Below are 7,500 nucleotides of genomic sequence, written 5' to 3' on the forward strand. Positions count from 1 at the left end.
TTTTATCAATACTGTAAATCAAAAATAAACACAAACATCACAACAGATTATGTGTTCATACTTATGGCGGAGCAGCCAGCTCGATTTAGGATGTTTTCAAGGCTTGTTGTTCTCACAAGAACACCCAACTACGTAACACAGTGAATGCCATTCTTCATGAACCTTGCAACAAAATAACAACCTAAATAGCTTTAGCTACAGATATGAGCATCTGAACCTCCTATTAAAATACGATAATCTAAAGTTCAGTATAATTTTAACAGCAGTTAAATACTCTGCATACTTTATACAGCCTATAGAATAGAATACATTATAGAATTTAGCTGAAGACCAAGCGCTGGGACCTATGAGGCCATTCAGCGCTGAAAGGAATTGGACAGTTAGAATGTTTGAAAGCTGTAACAGAGGAAAACTCAAAGGTGCACAATGAAACAATTGTTAGAGAGGGTGGAAAGTCATTTGGAAGAAAGAGAATACGAACGGAGGTATGCAGCGTATGAAGGTCACATAAATTATCTATAATTCATTTAGCAGACAACGAGTACTTGATACTGCATGACTACAGAGATACAAAAGGCCTCTATATGAATCTAAAGAAATAACAAGTAAAAACGCGGCGCAATCGAGTTTTCTGTACAGCGTATAATGCTGTATGAAACTTTCAGCCATGGCCCATGAAACCTTAGCCGCGGCCCATGAAACTCAGCCATGCTGGTGGTGGCATGTGTTTCTGCTACCTATAGCGGTGCCAGAAGTGACGATTATGACTAACTTTAACCTTAAATAAAATAAAACTACTCAGGCTAGACGACTACAATTTGTTATATGATGATTGGAGGGTGGATGATCAACAAACCAATTTGCAGCCCTAGCCTCAGTAGTTTTTAAGATCTGAGGGCGGACAGAAAAGTGTGGACGGACAGACAAAGCTGTCATAATAGTTTTTTTACAGAAAACGAAACTACACAATTTGAGCAGCAACACAAAAGAGAGGAGCCTGAATGATGAGAGTGTAATTAGCACAACACACATATCACTCAATAATAAACATAGCCTCTTAACAACAGACAAGAACATAAAAAATGATCTAATTCTTTAAAAATATCACAAGATATGAGCGCCTGAAATGACGTATGTATAATTGACATCAGATACAAATCTCCAAAAACATTTACACAATTCTTACGTAAGACAAACGGCTACAAAATTTATAAAACCCTGAAGATCAAATACAACGCATATGGAGCTTCCCTATGATGTATACAATTGCAAAAACTCGAGCCTCCAAATAAACTGTACAAACAAATAAAACAAATTCTAATTAATTCATGCCTACTATGAATTTATCAACAGATCACAGTAGATCACAGACTTGTGAAGTACGAATCATTCAGGCATCAAAGTTGGTCGTATGCAATCAATTGTTGATTATGTAATTAATGCAACATAATTATCACCTGTTGACTACAAGATTATCAACAGTCGATCATATATGCTGGTCATTTATTGTGTAATTACTGGATTATATAATTAGCAATTACAGATAATATAATTACAAACGACTGTTACACAATTAACAGTAGGTCATAATCACCACCAGATGACAATCATCAACTATACAAAGTAAAATTATTGCTACATAACTGTGAACATTGGATGAACAGTCCTGATATTGACAAAAGGAAAAGATGTCTGTGCGTTGCCTTTATGGAAAACGTATCAGAGACTCCCATGATATAATCGGATTTTTTCACCGTCCAAAACGCATTCTAGAGACCATCACTTTAATAGCTAATATACGTGTTTACTATACGTTACGTTTCAAGTACATATCATACTATTGCAAGTTGCTATGTGCCACAACCTTAGGTTTTCTTACACATATTGCTGTGTGCCTGTAGGTGCAAATTCATACCTAACTGTTATTTAATTCATTATTCATTTGTCGCTCTCATCTCTCAGTTTTCACTTCCTTTTTCCAGATATGGACATTCCATTCTGCTAGAGCTTGTTTAGCTAGTCAATAACCTTTTAAGCCTGTTACCTGGGAACACAAACATATACCAATAATAATTATGAGACGATGGCTGTTACACAGGGTAGGTAATCCGTGACGTAGTCTCGTATTTCATGAAAATCTAGAGCTTTATGTAGACCCGAAGGACGTATCTCATACCTAACCTCAAGGGAATAACTGCGAGCTGCGGCCTAAGAGCAAGGTGGAACACTTAAAGTGGTATTGTCGGGATCACTTAAGAGAGGCAGAGAGAGAGAGAGAGACAGAGAGAGAGAGACGAGGGAGAGAAAGAAGACGAGAACGTACTGGTAAAAACGAATTAAAAAGAAGATATGTGGCTGAATAGTTTAGAGAGGTAGAGCGGGAAGAGGACGAGAACATGCAGATAAAGTACAACTGAAATAAAAGAAGGGATGTCGTGGTAATAATTTCTGTTTGTGTGCGAGTCAGAGAGAGAGAGAGAGATAATAACTGTGTGTGTGTTGGAGAGAGAGAATAATGGTGTGTGTGTGTGTGTGTGTGTGTGTGTGTGTAGAGAGAGAGAGAGAGAGAGAGTGTGTGTGTGTGTGTTTAGTGTGAGAGAGAGAGAGAGAGAGAGAGAGAGAGAGAGAGAGAGAGAGAGAGAGAGAGAGAGAGACAATAACTGTGTGTGTGTTTGGGGGAGAGAGAGAGAGAGAGAGAGAGAGAGAGAGAGAGAGAGAGAACAGCCCTGTGTGTGTGTTTGTGTTTGAAAACGAAAAAGAGAGTCAGAGATAGAGATACTAACTGTGTGTATGAGGAGAGAGAGAGAGAGAGAGAGAGAGAGAGAGAGAGAGAGAGAGAGAGAGAGAGAGAGAGAGGAGAGAGCTGAATCAGAGCAGTTTCTCTGGGGTCATATACGTAATTTCCTTGAAGTCGTCTCATTAGCTAGGGTTCTTTGCATCAGCAATCACGGCGGTTCATTAATGGCAGGTCACGCAGCATTCTCCCAAGTTCTTATTTCATGAGTCATTAAGATTCCACTAATGGCTGACAAACACCATTTCAGTCATTAAGGAAAACTTCGGGCATATTTCGACATCTCTGTTCGTAATGCTTCGTAACTGAGAGCCGCGTGTCTCTCCTTTATAGGAATGGAATGAAATATTGAGTTTGGGTCAAAGGCCAAGCGCTGGGATCTAAGAGGTCATTCAGCGCTGGAAGGGAAATTGAAAGTAAGGGGAGAAGTTTGATTTGGTGCAACAGGAGGAAGACCCGCAGTTGCACTATGAAACAATTGTTAGGGAGGGTGGACAGCAAAAAGGAAGAAAGAGAATATGGATGGAGGTATAAAGGGAATGAAAGGAGTTGCAGCTAAGGGCCGAAGGGACGCCGCAGGGTGCACTGACGGGCTACCTCCTGGCCGGGCTCTCCCTTAATAGCCTGGGAGAAACAGTTATCATCCGATGGTACAATATGAGTTGCACCTCCTTCAACTGCCAAAGTTTGGAAATTTCATCTTTCTTCCGTATTTCCGCTCCTATATTACTAGGGACCAACAGAAAATTAAGCCTAGATCCTGTTAGAAATTAGAAAATTACTTTAAATGTGTTAATGAACAAACGATCAACATCAATTGAAGACAAAAGATATTCAAACAACAATGACAAAACATTTAAACACTGACACACAATCACCTACCATGTTCCTACCCGCCCCTCCCACCTGTTTTCTTCTTTAACATTCAACTGAAGTTATGGGAAAGATAATATATATATATGTAATATATATATATATATATACATGTATATATATATATATATATATTATGTATATATATATGTATATAATATATTATATATATATATATATATATATATATATATATATATATATATATATATATATTATATATATAGTATATATATATATATATACATATTTTATATATATATATATGTGTGTGTGTGTGTGTGTGTGTGTGTGTGTGTGTGTGTGTGTTATATTTTGGCTTTGTAAACTTACAGTCTCACACCTGTGAATTTAATGGACGAATGAAGCGCATGGATTAAAAGTTAAAATATTTTGGGCTCGAAAGGGTCGGGCTGATTAAACTGGAGTATTCCCTTATGATGACAAAGTGAATTCATTAACATTCAGCGGTAGAGTTAAAGCGAGAGAGAGAGAGAGAGAGAGAGAGAGAGAGAGAGAGAGAGAGAGAGAGAGAGAGAGAGAGAGAGAGAGAGAGAGGCAAATAACTACTGAGAATGTTTGAGGAAGTTATACGGATTATGAGGAAAATTGAGGAGATTGGATATGAGAGAGAGAGGAGAGAGAGAGCGAAACTTACAACGGATGAAAATACCTGAAGATGTTTAACTGAGGTAAGAAGAAAGGAGACGAGGAGAGAGAGAGAGAGAGAGAGAGAGAGAGAGAGAGAGAGAGAGAGAGAGAGAGAGAGAGAGAGAGAGAGAGAGAGTGGTTTTTACTATTTAAATGACTTAATACATTGTATCAGCAACAGTTTCTTGACTGTATGACGTCTTTATTGTCTGTTTTTTGGTGCACAGGTCAGGCCCTCACAATCTTACAGATAACTTCGAAACTAAAAACTCATGGATCGACCGGTTTGAGAATCAAACGATTAAATTCCAGAATTCGGAATTCTCTCGCCTCCTCCTGTTTTCCCATAAATCATTTAACCCGGCCTTATTAATTAATTTACTTATTTATTTATATATCTCTTTTCTTTTTATTTAGTGGTCTGTCATCACTAAACACGATCCATTAACACATTTTTTGTGAGACAGGTCTTCCTTTGAGCATTCATGCACTAAGAGTACTTTTTTTTACATTTTCAAGCCTCATCACTAAACATTCTGATAAAATGACTACAAAAGGACATACTCTGCAATATATATATATATATATATATATATATATATATATATAACGTATATATATATATATATATATATATACATCGCTATATACATGTATTATTATATATGGTCCGATTCGATAGGTGTCTGTTATATATATGTGTGTATATATCCATTTGCTTTCAGCAAACCTATCCAAGCGGGATTACATACACATTTATATACCGGTCGGCTGTGATTGAACCTGCCATTTTATTCATACATATATATATGTGTGTGTGTGTGTGTGCGTGTGTGTGTATGTATGTACAAAGTGTACCTCACACGTTATTTAGAGTGTGATACAAAATGTATTATACAAAGAATGATCAGTTAAACCAGAAATGAAAATATTCATCACAAATGTGTAAATAACTATCACTGTTTTCTCAACCTGTTTCCTATCTGGCAGTAACTTAATTCTCCAGTCTTTATACCATGGTACCTGGCTTCCTATTGCAGAAAGAGAGCCCTGTGCCTTGTACGCAATCATCTTCATCCGTGGAAATTCAACTCTGACCTAGGACCCCAACATGATGACCGAGATTATCTAGTAGAATGTTATCAGTGGTTTATACCCCAAAGCCAAACCAAAGTCCTCAGAAAGAAGGCATCGTGCTTACCCCATAAAATGAGAAAAAGCGTTAAAAGAAGAAGAAGGAAACAATTCCAATAAGAAAAGGTATGGCGTGTTTACACTCTAGGGTTTAAAAAGAAGGGTCCCAGAAAACGTTATCCTGGCTTCTTTATCCTGGTGCACAAATTTGTACTACTAAGTACTGAATAACATTTTCATATTTGTACAGTTGAAGCGAGTATGTTCGTTACAGCGACGACGTACAAATGAACACTTACATAAACCTAATTTTCAAAAGTTTACGCCAATTGCGACGCTTTTTCATGCGAGTAACCAATCAATCAATCAATCATTGCGAAACGTTTCAATATAAGACCCCTATTTATGTGACATCAATACTGTGTACATCACACCTCACCACTCAATATTAGCCAATGTAAACCTATACTGGGTAGAAATTGAATGAGTTCAACGGTACCCCGGAGTAATGGGTATGGCCTGGCTTATGTAGAGATAATATAACTGGTTAACACTCTTCCGCTGGTGAGCATACCATTTTAACAGATTTCCTCGTGCCTCGATCGGATAACACGTCATCAGGAAATCGAGAGAGGTTTCATCATGTTGATATTTGATCCAAATTTTGTAGAGATCCTTAAACAAAACGTTCTGAGGGAAATGGACTGGACGACGTAGCCTATCAACGGCCACCCATGTTCCTAGACATGATCTTTAAAAATTTCTTATGGAGACAATTCATTACCCAGCTGTTTATGCTGTTTATGCTACAGACCAAGAACAACGCGGCCGCCATAAGGATAAACTTGGCACCAGAACTGAAGCCGGCACAGTGACCCTACTACGCTTAAATTCGCATAGGCTTTGCGTCAGATGCATTTACATAATGCTTAAGGTAAGATTTCTTGAAGACGGTATACAATGGGATTAAAACTCACGAAAAACTTCCCCAAGTAAGAAAGAAACCCGGATTTGCTTATGAATCACTAACAACTTTTTGTTTTATAAAAGCCTTGAACACACACTGGGAGTCCAAACTTTGGTATACATATCGAAACAAGAAGAGGGCTCCAATGTCCTCTTCTTATTCCATAATAATGCAGTAGCAATGCCCATCAAATACCTGCCCTTCAATACAGTAAAAATTATATTTGATACTGAGTTACTATAACTTAAGATAACTATGAAATACATTTTTTAATTCCTGCAAGACCTTGCACGTAGTTATTTAGTACGTAAGACCTACCAATCAAAGTTTGTATTAAAACTAATTTTTGTCATATGCATCGCGCTTTTCATACTTTTGAACACTTAATTTCAGTACTCACAAAACAAGTAGTAAAACGAGCGAGAAAATGCATATTTTAGAAGCGTCATTTGAAGTTTTATGCGGGGATAGAAAATGATCGCGTGAATATTTTCACGCTGTATTATGTACTCATTCTCAGCTATAGGCACTCTTACGCCTTTAAAAAAATTACTTTAAGCTATCCGCCCTTCAATTTTTTCTTTTACATATAAGCATACCATAGAAGTGCGCACATCTTTTAAGGATAATAATTAGTGAATCCCACATGCAGAAATAAATTTTACAATAGGCATCTGTAACACAGTACCATACAACAGCCACAGTTTGAAAAAAAACATACAGCTGTGAACTGACTGATAATAATAATAGTAATAATAATAATAATAATAATAATAATAATAATAATAATAATAATAATAATAATAATAATAATAATAATAATAATAATAATAATAATAATACACACATATATCTATGATGAAACTAAAAACGATTCATAACTACAAGCTCATTTTTATTATCCATGTAAAGGCTCTGAAGGTCGAACGAATATCGATAAATATGATCAGAAAGAATCCTGAAAGCAGAGGAAAAGCCAGAACTGCCTTCGAATCCTTCAGCTTGAACTCTGACCTCTCCGGCGAGGCACATCCTCAATATTGCATCGGGTCATGACTTCGAGACCGTACCTGGATCCGTT

This window comes from Macrobrachium rosenbergii, chromosome 17 (assembly GCF_040412425.1).
Source record: "Macrobrachium rosenbergii isolate ZJJX-2024 chromosome 17, ASM4041242v1, whole genome shotgun sequence".
In the NCBI taxonomy this organism is placed as follows: Eukaryota; Metazoa; Arthropoda; class Malacostraca; order Decapoda; family Palaemonidae; genus Macrobrachium; species Macrobrachium rosenbergii.